A 16,583-nucleotide genomic window follows, 5' to 3' on the forward strand; every position below is an offset into this window, starting at 1 on the left:
CACGAACGAAAGCCTTGATGGATTTTTCTCAACCCAAGATCAATGACATTCAATCTAGCATTGTCAGGCCAGCTATCACAGCTAATACCTTTGAGATCAAGCCTGGCATAATTCAATGGATACAGAATTCAATCCAGTGTGGGGGTTCTCCAGCGGACGATCCCAATATGCACATTAGGGATTTCATTAAGATCTGCGACACCTTCAAGTTCAACGGTGTTTCTGAAGATGCTGTGAAGCTGAGACTATTCCCATTCTCTCTGAGGGACAGGGGTAAGAGTTGGTTACACTCTCTACCAGCTGGTTCTATCACTACTTGGGAGGATCTTGCTCAGAAGTTTCTTACTAAATTCTTCCCTATGGCGAAGACAGCTGCACTCAGGAATGCTCTCACTCAATTTGCGCAGCAATCGGGAGAATCTCTATGTAAAGCTTGGGAGCGCTACAAGGAGATGCTTAGGAAGTGTCCTCATCATGGCATGCCTGATTGGATGATCATCAATTGTTTTTATAATGGGTTGGGAGCACAGTCCAAACCCATGCTCGATGTAGCATCAGGTAGAGCATTATGGGCTAAGAGCTACGATGAAGCTTATGATCTAATTGAACTGATGGCTGCTATTGAATATCAGTATCCAACCCAGAGATTGCCACAGGGCAAGGTAAAAGGAGTTCTTGAAGTGGATACAGCTACGGCTATCACTGCTCAACTTAAGGCGTTGTCTATGAAGATCGATTCTCTGGCTAACTATGGTGTTAAGCAGATAACCAGTGTTTGTGAGATGTGTTCAGGTCCGTATGCGACGGAGCAATGCGCTATATCTAGTGACTCAGCTCAGTTTGTGAGCAACTTTCAGAGATCGCACCATCCAGTTCCTGCCACTTATCATCCTGACAACTGGAATCATCCTAACGTCAGTTGGAGCAACAATCAGAATGCAATGCAACAGCCATTCCAGGAGTTTGGAAACAAGCAATTTAATTCTCCTGGTTTTCAGCAATAATTTGCACCAAGACAACAACTCCAACTTCAACAATAAACTCATGATGCATGTCTATCTTCGAATGAAAAATCTGAATTGGAGGAGTTGCGGCTTATGTGCAAAAACCATGCTCTTATATGCCAAAGCCAGGCTGTTTCTATCAAGACTCTGGAGAACCAAATAGGGAAAATTGCTAATGCCTTATTGAATCGACCACCAGGAACGCTTCCTAGTGATACAGAAACCAATCCAGGCAAGAGGGAAGTTGAGGAACAGGTAAACGCCATCACCCTGAGGTCTGGAAAGGTCGCAAGCCCCCAAATTCAGCAAAATGAAGAGCCTGAAAAATCTCAAGTTTCAGAAAATGCAGTTGTGGCTGAAGAAGAAGTGCAAAAGAAAGCAGAAGTGGAATCAAGGAAGAAAACTGTGGAACACACTCCTCCTGAGGGTAATACAGGGGAGAAACAGGTCTATCATCCACCTCTTTTTCCTAAGAGGCTGCAGAAGAAGAAGTTGGATAAGTAATTTGCTAAGTTTCTAGAGGTGTTCAAGAAACTTTATATCAACATACCTTTCGCTGAAGCTCTTGAACAGATGCCTAGCTATGTGAAGTTTATGAAAGGTATTCTCTCTCGGAAAGTGAAGCTCGATGACTTAGAAATCGTTGCTCTAACGGAAGAGTGCAGTGCTGTGTTGCAACAGAAGCTGCCTCTGAAGCTTAAAGATCCTGGAAGCTTCACTATTTCTTGCACCATCGGAAACTTGTCGTTCGACAAGTGTTTATGTGATTTAGAAGCTAGCATCAATTTGATGCCCTTGTCTATCTTCAAGAAGCTTGGTCTACCTGATCCGAAGCCGACATATATGTCCTTGCAGTTGGCCAATCGTTCTATTATATATCCACGAGGTGTAGTGGAGGATGTCTTGGTCAAGGTGGACAAACTCATCTTCCCTGCTGATTTTGTCATTCTAGACTTTGAGGAAGATAAGAAGAATCCCATTATCTTGGGGAGACCATTCTTAGCTACTGGACGAACTATGATCGATGTGCAAAAAGGAGAGCTTACGATGAAGGTTCATGATCAAAAGGTCACTTTTAATGTATTCAAGGCAATAAAGTTACCCACGGCTAAAGAGGAGTGCTTTAAAGTAGAGTAGGTCGACTCTGTCATGAATTCAGAGCCTGAGCAATTGCCAAAGTCAGATACCTTAGAGAGATCCTTAATAGGGAAATCAGTTATTGAAGATGAAGAAGGAGCAGAGCAACTGCAGGTTTTGAATGCACATCCATGGAAGAGGAAGTTGGAGATGCCATTCGATTATCTTGGGTTAGCAGAGCTAAAAATTTCTTAGGAACATCTCGAGCCGGCTATTGAAGATGTTTCCACACTTGAGATTCACCCACTGCTAGATCACTTGAGTTATTCATTCTTAGGTGCACCACATGATAAGGGCTTGGGATATATTTTTGATGATATAGAGGATAGTCGAACAAATCCTCCAGTGCCTACAGAGGATTCTTCTCATGTGCAGCAGGTAGTCAATAGAACTGGTATTGGTGATGAGCAGTACAGGCGAGTGACTAGGCGTGTGGAGGCCATGCACGACATTCACCGTCGTTTTGCTGCAGATTTGACACAGGCTTTGGGCACTATTTTCCGAGCCACTGGTGTCGAGGTTGATTGGCCACCTGATCCTCCACCCGGGGAGGGTGATCTTTCCGACGACTAGGTATGCCTGAATTCCTTATTATTACCTTCAATGAGGGCATTGAAAATTTTAAGTTTGGGGGTGATAATGTAAGGATTAGTTATTTGTGTCCATATAAATTTATATAGATTCATGTTGCATGTTTAGTTGTATTTCATTCATATTTTTGCATGATTGTTCATGTAGGACTTATTTATTTGTGGTATTATGTGAGTCCATGTAGTTGCATTTGCATGCATATAACATGATCCCTTATGTTGAGCTATTTCTGATTGATTAGTGGATGTTGATTTGGGTGTAGTGATGACAAATAGAGGGATATTTAAGTCCTAATGAATTGATTTGCATGCCCAGGAAAAAATTTCGCAAGTCTTATCAGTTTACTTTTGAGCTAAATCATGATCATATTTGCTTAATTGTTAAGAATTAATCACTTGTTCATATCTAGAATTTATGGTATTCTCGTAATGACATAAAAACACAGATTTTTATCTGGAGAAAAACTTGGATTTCATTGCTAGTTGTGAATAAAGCTAGGCGTCAAATGGCTAGTAGCCGGCTCATATTTTTATGAGTAGTCTAGGGTTGAGTGAGATGGAGCGAAATGCACTCATTCAGAAATTGTTGAAGAAACAAAAGAAGAAGAAAAAGAAAAAAAAAGAAGAAAAAAAAAGAAAAAAAAAATATGTGTTATGCATAATTATTAAAAAGAGTGAGCTCTTTAATACTCGAGTTATTAAGTTCTAGGGGACTTTATGCCTAGTGACTTAAGGCTTTGATAGTTTGGGATTCGCTAACCTAACGCTCGCTACATGGGTATTATTGCATAAGTCTTTTGGGACCTCATTCATTGCACAGTCAAATAAGCATCTTTGTTATGTGTTCAATAATAGCATGAATCCTTGTATAAGTCTAGTAGAAAGGAGGTATTGTGAGTCATTATGTCTTTAACATCTATTCTGTTTATAAACTTGTGATTGTTTTGATGATAAGATAAGTATGGTTATTAATCTAGTATCGAGAGTATATCTGTTAAGCATTGCACACACGCACGTTTCTGGCTTGTGAGTTGGTTTGAGGGGTTTATTCGAACTCTATTTTAGAGTCATTGCATTCTTAGAGACATTGGCTTATTCATTTGGTTATGGTTATTCCGAGAGGATCGATTGCATTATCATTTAGTTGTATTCACATAGTTGCATTCATGCATTAGGTTTATTTTGTAGTTTTGAGTCTGTTTATGCTTGAGAACAAGCATTAATTTAAGTTTGGGGGTGTGATAAGTGGATTTTATATCTACTTAAAATGCTTCATTTCAGTCTTAAGTTGGTGTTTTGGACTGAAGTTGTTGGTATTTTTGATGTGTTTTTGTGTTATTGCATTTCAGGCATCAGTTAAAGGAAGAAAGAAGCTTTACAAAGCATTATGCTGAAAAAATATCAGAATTAGAAGCCTAAGACATTCTCAAGTTGTAGATAATCTCGTTAGCTTCGTGTGGGCAGTTGAATCGCCTAATTCTGAAGAGCAGAACTCAAGATATGACCAAAAGAAGATTTGTCGGAAAATTTCCAGAATGTCAGTGCGGCCGCGCCCGGTTTCTGCCCCAGAATCCTGATTTTAGTCGAAATTGAAGATTTTGAGAGTCCTGGTCATCCAGAGCCTATATATACCCATAAAAAGACGTTTTTAACAACAAGGAGGCTTGAGAGAGCAATAAGAAGACCTAGAGAGCACGAGAAGGCTACGGAGAAGAAGACTTTTATTTTCATCAATATAGTTGATACTTGGATGCTCGTTTTCGATTTTTCTTGAACCCTAGTACTCTTATATTGTTTATTATCATGCTTTCATTGGAACCCATGGTGACGATGAGTTCGATTATGAACTAATCGTTATCATGGGGTTTCAACGGATTTACTTATGGATTTCTTTAGTTAATTTGTTCAATATCTTGGTGTATGGTTATTGATTGATATCCTAGTATTGGTTGTGCTTATTCGTCTTATGTGCGTAGCTAACATATAAGATAGCGTGTTAATCTCTATTGAAGCGAAAGTGAATATAGAGGTTTAGAACTTGCCATGCTAGCATAGGTTCATGTATTTATTATGCATGATTTGTAGGTAATTTTAACCATCTTACTTGCCTAATGTAATCACGATAGATAACTTGCACATTAAACCTTTATATTGTCAAATTCTATAGACATATAGGGTCTCAACATAATTGGTGTTTATTCAAATTCTATCTCTTTTGTGGATGCTTGGTAGTAGGGTATTCGTACAACGAAAGTTGGCGTTTACTAGTTTCGTGTTATCTGATTAGTGTCATCACCATTACATGCTAAGGTTAAGAATAAAAAGGCTATTGAATGAAGTATTTAATGAAGTTAGGATCCCATGTTTGTCTCATATATGTAATTCAACCTTAATTCTTTTAGTTAATGCTATTTAGTATAATCTCTTAGTTTAATCAAAACCCAAATTGCTATTTGTCTTAGCATTGAACGATAGCCATACCATTGTTGCATAGGTGCATAATATTAAGTCAACTAAAAAGAGTCTCTGTGGGAACGAATCTGATTTATATCTTATACTACTTGCGAACGCGTATACTTGCGTGTAATTTAGCGCATGTTTTCGCCCTAATACGCGTCCTGGGGGAACACTAGAGGGCGTGTCCTGATAATCAAGACGCGTCCAATGGACTTTGGGAAACATAAGATAAATCAGAATTAAGAAAGAACTCTGACGCATCTTAATCCAATGACGCGTGCTATATTACCTTGTTCTAAATCCACTTGTCTGTTAATGTCGAGTTGGACCAACTCTGTGGCATTGAGCCCTTTAGCCTTCTCAGAAGATGTAAGGACGGGCTTTCCATTGTAAAAGTCACGGTATTTGCAGATAGAACCAACCCTTATAGATAGAGCCCCAATCTTCTTAAGGTTGGCCTCTGTGATCATGTCTTTGAGGTTGAAATGTTCCTCAACGTACTTGAGCACCTTCTCTGCTCTCTTCTTTCTTTTTCCTGTTAATTCTTTTTGGGTTCTTTTATCTAAGGAAGAAAGATGAGGATTTAACAAGGGAAGAAAAAGGAAAAAAATTGGTAAAGGGGAGGACGCGTCCTGGTTAATGGGACGCGCTATAGGGAAAATCATTTACTTGGTTTTAAGTTGAAGCAACCTCGGGCTCTCTTGACATCATAGATGTAGAAAAAAGGTTCTTTCCAGTCCCTCTCGTGACTTACCTTGCCTTCATTGAAGCCTTTGTTGTTTAACCACTTGTTGACGACAAAAAAGTGGTAGCTAGGGATGGACTTTCTGATGCTGAAGAAGAAGCTAAACTCCTTCATGGAGGGCGCGCCCAACCCAAGGTTGTGGTACATGATATACAAAGCCCATGCTAGCTTGTATGAGTTTGGAGATAATTGAACTGGAGCAACGTCATACCATTTTAAAATCTTCTTGATGTATGGATGCAAGGGCGCGCCCACACCCAGAGAAATAAGTTTTAGAGTTAAGACCATTCTGGTGATCCTCAAATTTTCCACGTTAAAGATATGGGGCCTCATCATCCTGAGAGGACGCACCCAGATTCCCTCCATGTCGTAATACTTCATGGTCCACCCAATCTCTAGGTCTGTTGCAGTGGATTTCATCCCAACACAGGCTAATTTGTGTTCTTTCTTTCTCCAGACGTTCTTTTCTGCCTCAGGGAGATCTTCAAGTTCTTTCCAGTCAAAATCAAGCTCTACGTCGCTTGGCTCCCAATATTCCAGTGGAGAGATGGACTGTTGAGGAGAAATGGGGTATTTTCCAGGCTCAGGGGCTCTTTCCTCAAATTCACCCTCACTATGGGGAGAGGGCGCGTCTTGAATAGAAGACGCGTCTTGAGCAGGAGATGCCTCCTGAGCAGGCGTGGACGCGCCCTCGTCTGAGATGACTTTATGTTTTTGAGACTTGTTAGATGAAGGGAAGACCTCGTCATCAGTCCAATCTTCGATTGCTTGACTACGGGCGGTTTGGGAAGTCCTTTTATGTTTCTTTCCAAATCTTGCACTAAGGGGAACGTTATCCATTGATTCGGAGCTTGAACTTGCCATAATTGAGGTTTTTGACTTCAAGGATTCAAAAGCACGGGATTCCGCTTCAAGGAAGGATTATGTCCTATGATGTTCAGGTAATTCGGGAATGAAAGAAATTGGAGGAGGAGAATAGGTTCCAATCAATCGTTGAGAGCTTTGAATGGATGGAAAGGAGAAGAAGAAGACGCGTCCTCCAGCTGAAATAAGAAGGAAGAAGATTTTGAGGACGCGTCCATATCTAAAGAAAAAGGCACTGGAAATATAGAAAAAGAAAAGATACTCATGAGAAAGAAAACAGGAAGATGGAATGTTGTACAAAGACGTGTCTTACAAAGTCTATCGCAGGAAGCTAATTAAGGAAAATATAATATATGACGCGTCCTAGTCTGACAACGCATCTATTTGATTTTTGTTGAAATAACTTAAACTATGACAGACGAATTATACAAAAAAGAGGACGCGCCCTCAGTGGTATACGCGTCCACAATGGTTGGAATATAGATGAATTTTAATCGATTATGGCTAATTTGGGGAAATTTAGTTAAATTCTAGAAATAAATAATTACGGAATCAAAAGAGCAAAATATGGAGGTTGTTATATATACACAGATATATACATAAATAAAATGAAGAATAGTAAAGTGAAAAAAATAAGAATGTGAACATTCTTTTGCTTATCATGATTGATTTACTTGATGAAATGGAGAAATAAAAGAGGATTTACATACCTTGTGAGTTGCGGATTGATTGACTGGAAGAAATCGAACAATGGACGGTTAAATCATCGGAAATATTGAATCTGAAGCTTTGAGCCGGCGACGGTGGCAGTTTTTTGGGAGAGAAAAGAGGAAAGTAATAATGAGGTGTTGTTTTAAGGTATTTATAGAGAAAGGAGTGATGACGTGTATAATAGCTGTCATGTAACGGTAAATTTTGGGAAAATGGAGCGTTGACACGTCAAAGGTTTGGGACGCTTCCTGATGTTTAACAAAAGGGCAATCTAAAATTTTGCTTGTAGTTTTTTAAGTAGAAATTCCAATTTTTTTTTTCAACTGCAAATGAAATTTGAGGGGTAGTTGTTATACCCAAATTTTGGTATTGGATCAAGGCGGGTCAAACGCGGGCTAATTACAGTTAAACTCGGCGTTGTATTGCAAAAGAAGGGACGCGCCTGGGCTGTCAGGACACGCCCACTACTGTAGGAATGTTTACCAAGGATGGTCCTGTGGTAAGAAAGTATATAAGCACATACTTAGGGTAGGACGCGTCTTGCCTTTGTGGAATGTCATGAAGAATTGTTGTTGTAGAAGAATATAGGCTTCATGAAGGTCAGCACGCGCCCAGCATCCCAGGACGCGTCCTCTATGCTTGGGGAATGTATTTTCAGGAGTGCGCTTAGGGGAATGCATGCAAGCATGGGACGAGGAATGAAGATTATTTACACTAACGTATTTGTTACAAGTACTCTTTGAAGAATTCCCTCCTTGAGACGGTCAAGGAGAGTGATGTCGGTGAAAATCTTGAAGACCTCCAGGGGTATGCCTGATAATTGAAGGCCTCCTCCTGTATTCAACGGGTGTCCTCATTGGGGATGCAGGGTTAACTTTGGTGTGTGCTTTGGGAGCTCTATTTTTATATCCAACGGGTGTCCTCATTGGAGAACTTTGGAGTCATCCTGCACTTTGCACCCAAGAGCTTGGGATCACATGTCCTGCTATCTGGTGGGTTATCCTCATTCGGGGGACAGGGACGTGTCCGGTATTTAGGGTGAAACATGGCTATACCTGCGTTCGTAAATCAAGGGAGATAGCTGTAGCGGAGTATTATTATTGTGCAGGGAGATACACTATCCGTGAAGTCCTACTATTACGGACGAGCCTTGGGCCTTCGTGGTTGAACCTCATAGTTGGACATTCCTAAAGCTAGCGGAAGATGGATTCTGGATGGGCTTCTACCGGGCCTAGGAATAAGAAGTCTAAGCCCATTGGATTTCTTGTTCCCCAAGAACTACGTCAGGCTTGATCCCTATATAAGGGTACGTAGGCACATTGAGAGGAGTAAGAAGTTAAGAGCTGAAAAGGAGCCACCACTTGCCCTAATCAATCTCAGCCACCAATTAATACACAACCACCACACACCGCTTGATTTTCCGGTGAAGAACCACCGTCATAGATCTTAATTCCGGAGAGAAACTTCAAACTTTTTTATTACCAGATTCCTCCGTCAACAACTGTCATTCGACTATTTATGGAGGCCACTATGGTGGAGAGAAGATAGCAGCTCGTATCCTTCAAGCAGGATTTTTCTGACTTATATTATTTAAGGATGCGCATCGGTTCATTTTGAAGTGTGATCGCTGCCAGCGTGTGGGTAACATGTCCAAGAGGGATGAGATGCCTCTTAATGTGCTTCTCGAGGTTGATGTCTTCGATGTTTGGGGAATTGACTTCATGGGGCCATTTGTCTCATCTTGCAATAATCAGTATATCTTTTGGCGGTTGATTATGTCTCAAAATGGGTTGAAGTCAAGGCTTTGCCGACAAATGATGCAAAGGTAGTGCTTAATTTTCTTCATAAGCAGATATTCACATGATTTGGGACTCCAAGAGTCATAATCAGTGACGAGGGATCGCATTTCTGCAATCGCAAGTTCACTGCTATTATGCAGCGATATAATGTGAATCATCGCATTGCTACAGCCTACCATCCTCAGACTAATGGTCAAGCTGAGGTATCTAATAGAGAGATCAAGTGTATACTAGAGAAAGTTGTATGTCCATCAAGGAAGGATTGGTCTTTGAAGCTGGATGAAGCTGTTTGGGCGTATCGGACAGCATACAAGACTCCGCTAGGCAAGTCACCGTTTCAGTTAGTTTATGGTAAGGGATTTCATTTGCCTGTGGAGCTCGAGCACAAAGCATATTGGGCTTTGAAGAAGTTGAACCTTGATATGGATGCAGCTGGTAAGAAAAGAATGCTTCAATTGAATGAACTCAATGAGTTTCGACTTCAAGCGTATTAAACAACAAAATGTATAAGGAGAAAGTCAAGAGGTGGCACGAAAGGGGTCTAATGCTCAAATCATTTATGCTGGGGTAACAAGTTCTTTTGTTCAACTCTCGTTTCTGTCTTTTTCCTGGAAAATTGAAGTCAAGGTGGTCAGGGTCGTTTGTTATCAAAATTGTGTTTCCACATGGAGCAGTGGAGATTTTTGAGAATGATCCAGGCCAAGCATTCAAGGTGAATGGACAGAGGTTGAAGCATTACTATGGAGATACGGCAAACCATGATGTGGTTAGTGCCGTTTTGTTGTCCACTTGATCTCGGGGATTCTACATCGAGCTAATGACATAAACTAAGCGCTTCTTGGGAGGCAACCCATGTTTGTTTTAAAATAGTAGGTAGAGGAAGAAGAAAAGAAGAAGAAAACATAAAAAATAAGAAAAAGGAAAAAATTTCAGTGTCAACTCCAGAAGCACGGCGCGCCCGCGCTGAAGAGCGGGGCGGTCGCGCTGAAAGTACAGTAGCTGAGCGCGCCCACGCTGCCTGGCGGGGTGGGGGCGCTGATTTTCCAGAAACACGACGCGCCCACGCTAAGATAGCGCGCGGCCGCGCTGGTCCCTGGACCTGAAAAAACAGAAAAATCAAAAAATCAATTCATACCCAAATTTCCCTCTCCCACCTTCCATATTTCCCTCTCCAAATCAGATTCAATCACCCCATTACTCCCATTATTCCCTTCATCAAATCCCATTTCTTTTCCATAACTAATTCCTAATTTCCTACATATACACACACTTATACACAATCTTCTCCATCACTTCTCAATTCTCAAACACACAAATCTCTCTGAAACACATCTTTTCTCTCAAACTCATTCGATTTCAATGGCACCCAAGAGACAACGAACTCAAGTTAGCAGCAACACCACCGATTCTTGCGAGTGTTAGCGGTGTGAGGCCCAGGTTTGCAACTCCGGAGGCTGAGGCGGAGTATACGAGGCTGCTTTCGAAGCCCATAACCAAGGAGCGAGGTTTTCTGCCATCAAGGAGAGATGGTAAGCTGTTGGAGATGATTATTGAGATGGGTTGGGTTGCTTTTTGTGAGGCACCCGCTGCTGTGCTCATGAGTGTGGTTCGCGAGTTTTACGCGAACGTGAAGGCGGATAAGAAGGGTGTTCTATGGTTAGTAGATTGACGATGGATTATACTATGGAGGCTATTCGGAGGGTGATTAGCCAGCCCGAGAGACAGAATGGTCAGGATAATTGGGTGACGAAGATGGAGGAAGATTTTGTCCTGGATTTAATTGTGGCTACATTGTGTGTCCACGAGACTCATTGGAAACTCAAGAGGGGTATGAACGAGTATGTTACTTTCCCTGCATCGTGTATGAACAGGTATGCCCGTGCATGGAACTCGTTTATTTGTGCTAACATTATACCTTCATCACATGTGCATGATGTTACGGTGAACCGGGCAAAGCTGTTGTGGGGTATTCTGCAGGGTGATTATGTGGACTTGGGTCCATTATTTATCAGGGGATTTTGAGGTTTCTTCGAGGGAGCACTACGGGTGCTATTCCGTATGCGTCGATTGTGACGAAGCTGTATGTGGAAGTTGGAGTTCATTGGCCAGCACACGAGCAGCTGCAGATGCCTAGTACCCCGATTGATAGTTCAACTATAGCAGTGATGCAGGAGTGGTACGGTGGAAAGGCTGATGAGAAGGGGTTCGGTTATTCATATAAGCACTTGCCGGGTGGACGGTCAGCGGATCAGACATATGCTGGTGGTTCAGCCCAGGCTAGTAGAGCAGCTTGGAGAGCTCAGAGGGGTGAGCCTAGTTCTTCACAGCAGCAGCAACAACATGATGTTGAGGGCGGTGCTGGTTTGAGTTCAGCGCAATATAGGCGCTTGATGAGAAGGATGGATGCGATGCATGACATCCATAGCAGGTTTGCACCAAGCATTGGGGACTGCATTCAGAGCCACAGGAGTTGACATCCAGTGGCCAGTATTTGGTGAGGACTCTGTGTATCCGCCTCCTGATATTCCACCCGCAGAGGGTGATGATCCTGATTCCGAGTAGGTATGTCTGATTCGTTACTATAACCTTTACCGAGGATAATGAATATTTTAAGTTTGGGGGTGGTAGTTAATGAATATATGTATGTGTGAGTCTCATATAGTTTGCATATTCATGCTAGTTTAGTTCATATAGATGCATATTTATAATGTCATGTAGTTTTTTTTTATTCTGCATGTTAGTATGTTGCATATAGATTGCATGTGCATTATAACATGATCCCTTAAGTTTACTTTACCGATTGATTTGTGATATTGATGCTAGTGTAGTGATGTCGTGTATAGTGATGTTAAGTTCTATCGAGTTGATTTGCATGCTAGAAGCAATAAAAATTTCACTAAGTCTTATAGGTTGCTTGAGTGCTAGATCATGGTCATAGTTTGTTTGTTTGTCGAGGTTTAATCGTTTGTTTATATTTAGAATTTAGGATATTCTCTGAATGATAATATAACATGGAGATTTTAAAAATTGGAGTAGCACATTGGATTTCATTGCAAGTTGTTGTGGCTAGGTGTCAAATGGCTAGTAGCCGGCTCATATTTATATGAGTAGTCTAGGGTTGAACGAGATGGAGCGAAACGCACTCATTCAGAAATTGTTGAAAAAAAAATAAAAAATGAAAAAAAAGAAAAAAAATATGTGTTGATGCATATTTGATCACGAGTGGGCTATTTAATACTCGAGTTATTAAGTTCTTAGGGGACTTTGTGCCTAGTGACCTAAGGCTTTAATAGTATGGGATCCACTAACCTAATGCTCGTTACATGGGTATTCTTGCATAAGTCTTTTGTGGAACTCACTCATTACACGGTCAAATAAGCATATTTGTGTTGTTATGTGTTGTGAATAAAAACATGAATCCGTGTATAACTCCGATATAAAAATTGAAGTGTTGTCAGTCATTTTGAGTTTAGCTTTTATTCTATTTATAACCTTGTGATTGCCTTGATGAGTAGTGAGTCATGAGTATTGATCTAGTTACGACAGTATATATGTTAAGCATCTGCACACACGCACGTTTCTGGCTTGTGAGTTGATTAGTGGGATTTAATTGATCTTTGTGTGAATAACCACAATTATTGAGATGTTGCTCATTGGTTGGTTTAGTTAATCTGAGGGGATCGTTGCATTCATGTAGTTGCATTCATGCATTTTTTTATTTCTTGTTCTTTGAGTCTGGTTATGCTTGAGGACAAGCATCGGTTCAAGTTTGGGGGTGTGTTAAGTGGCATTTATGTCCACTTAGAACGTCCTATAAAGGCTTGAATTGGTGTTTTGTACTCAAGTTGTTGTGTTTTTGATACGTTTTTGTAGTATTTTGCATTTCAGGCATAAATAAGGGATCGAGGAGATTAGCATTGCTTTGGCGCTAAATTGGTATTAGGAAGGTATCCTGGGAGTTTGCTCGTGGAATGTCATCAAGAACCAGCAAATAAAAGAAAGCAAATCAGATTTTCCAGAATGTCAGTGCGCCCGCGCTGTGCTAGCGCGCGGCCGCGCCAGTTTGTCAGGAAGATAGCGTGCCCGCGCTGGTGAAGCGCGCAGCCGCGTCAGGACGAGAATTCAGAATCCTGTTTCAAGTAGAGAATTGATTTTCAGGACTTCTAATCTGCATGGGCTGCTATATAATGATAACTTAAGGTCATTTTTCATAAGAAGCACGCAACAAGGAGCAAGGAGAAGACGTAAGAAGACCGTATAACACAATTCAACCAAGGCGAAGAGGATCTAGTTTATTCTTGTGGTTCTTTGTTTTAAGTTGTAATCTTATATGCTAGTTTTCTTATTTGTTGAACCTATTACTCTTGTTTAATGTACTTTGGTTTTATTATTCAGTTTATAAAGACTTAGTTTATTATACCATGCTTTTATCGGAACCCACGGTGATGATGAGTTCGGTTATGGGCTAATCGTTATCGTGGGGTTCTAACGGATTTACTTATGGATTTCTTTAGTTAATTTGTTCGATACCTTAGTGTGTGGTGATTGTATGATATCCTAGTATTGGTTGTGATTATTCGTCTTATGAGCGTCGCAAACTTATAAGATAGCGTGTTAATCTCCATTGAAGTGAAAGTGAATATAGGGGTTTAGAACTTGCCATGCTAGCATAGGTTCATGTATTGTTATGCATAATTCGTAGGTAATTTTAACCATCTTACTTGCCCTATGTAATCATGATCGATAACTTGCGCATTAAACCGTTATGTTGTCAAATTCTATAGACATATAAGGTCTCAATATAATTGGTGTCTATTCAGCTTCTATCTCTTTTATGGATGCCTGGTAGTAGGGTATTCGTACAACGAAAGTTGGCGTTTATTAGTTTCATGTTATCTGATTAGTGTCATCACCATTGCATGCTAAGGTTAAGAACAAAAAGGCTATTGAATGAAGTAGTAATGAAGTTAGAATCTCATGTTTGTGTTATATAAGTAAATCAACATTTTAATCTCTTAGTTAATATTAGTTAGTATAATCTCGTAGTTATAAACAATCTCAACTTGTTATCATCTTAGCATTGAATAATAACCATACAATTGTTGCATAAGTGCATAGATTAAAGTTAACTTGAAAGAGTCTCTGTGGGAACGAACTAGAATTAATTCTATATTACGTGTGAACACGTATACTTGCTTGTATTATTATGCGTGTTAACGTTCTAACATATACGTAAGTTCTTCAAACTGATCATGTTATGTAAAATCATATGTTCTGCAATGTTCAACTTGTCAAATGTATGAGATTTGCAAGATATTTATTAAAATAGTGATATTTGTAGAACATGATTTACATTATAATACATTTTACAAAAAAATTTATACTATTTTACTTGCAGAACATATATGGAATCCCGTACTCAACTAAAAACAAGGACTCAACATAACTTAACTCATATATATATATATATATATAAGAAACTTGAAAAATTATAGAATTCAATATTTTGAAAAAAAATAATTTAAAATTAGCAATAATAAATTTACAAAAAAAAATAGTTAGTGTAGAAAAATATCGTACAACTATTTGAATTATTTGAAAAAAGCTCAAAACTATAATGTATTGTAATATTTGATTTAAACCATGTTATGCTATCTAAAAAAAATTAATATTAGTCGATATTTTGAAAGAATTACCAAGTTCAACTAATAGTTAAAAAAATTCATCAAATTGAAAATATTTAATTTTAGAAAAATAATATACAATGTTATCAATTTACTATAAAAAGAAATATTAGAATCATAAATGAAAGAAACTTCAAAATGATTTGAATGATGATATTAGTACAAATTTATCTTCAAATTCTTGAAAAAAAACTTCTGAATATCAGTAGTTAGTCTTTACGATATATGAATTATTTTTATGTCACATCCATGAATTATTCTCTGTTGAGTAAAAACAGATATTGTTTGATTGTTAGTGCTACTATGACTACGATATATAAATTATTGTAATTTATTTATTAGATAATTATAATTGTTGAATAATCATAAATACATGTTATTTGAGTAATTAACTGAATAACAATTAGATATATACATGACCAAGATATCTAGCATATAAATAAACGAGACCAACATAATTTACTCGAAAATATAATAAATAATAATTTACATACATACACACACATGTGACTTTATCTTTACCAATATTAAAAGATTCAATTTTAATGGTGTATTTTAGAGTTTTTTTTATCGTAGGGAACCCGCAACCGCTATCCTTCGCGCGCGCACGGGGTAAACCCCACTAGCTCACGTAATAGCCTGCAAACCACATAAATCAAGGTAAACCAACTCTGACTCAGGAGGCATAATCATAAATTCTCCTCCCGTGAGATTCGAATCTGTGACCAAGAGGATAGTTATCTCCTCTTTAACCAACTGAACCAATCCTTGCGGGCTTTATTTCAGAGTAATTGATATATATACTAGAAGAAAATAACAAAAGTTTTTTATGTTCTGAAAATAAGAATGATCAATTAAATTTAAGTTTTTTTCCAATGTGTTAAAAACTAAATATATTATGTCAATTTTAATTTATGAATTGACAATTATCTAAAATCTTATAAAATTAACTTTGTATAATGGGGAGGATTAAAAGCTAAGTACACAACCGGGATCAACTTTAGTTAATAAATTAAGACATTAGCAATGATATTAAATCAACATTAATGTTGAATTAAAAAAATATTTTTCTTAAAAATTTAACTTATATTAATTATAGTGTAAATTCTACTTTGTTGAATATTACGGTTGCAGGTCTTAGACCACTTTAATTATGCATTAATAATCCTTCTAAATTAAGCAAGTAAATTGTAAATTAGTAATGACTTTAGTAATAAAATATCTCATTACTTCGGGTTTATTTGACCAAAACTCAAAAAATTTACTCAACTCTGCAATATACATATATGTTAATTTCTAGTTTCTTTTTATAAATATATTGACAATATTTGATGGATTAACTTCAATATTTTCCTTTTACACGTACAGTGACTAGCCTGCTTGTATTAATTTAGTAAATACAAATTACACGATACAAACAACCAGGGTTTGGTTGCTGATCAGTCACACACTAACCCCGAGCAAGGCTCCCAGCTTTGCTCTATATACTGAATCCAAGTCACGCATTGACCTATTATGACCACGAATCTGGTCCGACCACGAATCTGATCCACATTTATAAAGCCATCCAATTCTATGTATTATGATTAATG

General features: G+C 38.7%; 1 non-coding gene across 1 annotated transcript; it reads right to left on the bottom strand.

Annotated features, from left to right (window-relative positions):
* Positions 1 to 374: 374 nt before the first annotated feature.
* Positions 375 to 481, bottom strand: LOC141669972 (small nucleolar RNA R71). The gene has a single exon (XR_012554224.1). It is a non-coding gene; the product is annotated as a small nucleolar RNA R71 (small nucleolar RNA).
* Positions 482 to 16,583: the final 16,102 nt, after the last annotated feature.

This window comes from Apium graveolens, chromosome 6 (genome assembly GCF_009905375.1).
Source record: "Apium graveolens cultivar Ventura chromosome 6, ASM990537v1, whole genome shotgun sequence".
NCBI lineage: Eukaryota > Viridiplantae > Streptophyta > Magnoliopsida > Apiales > Apiaceae > Apium > Apium graveolens.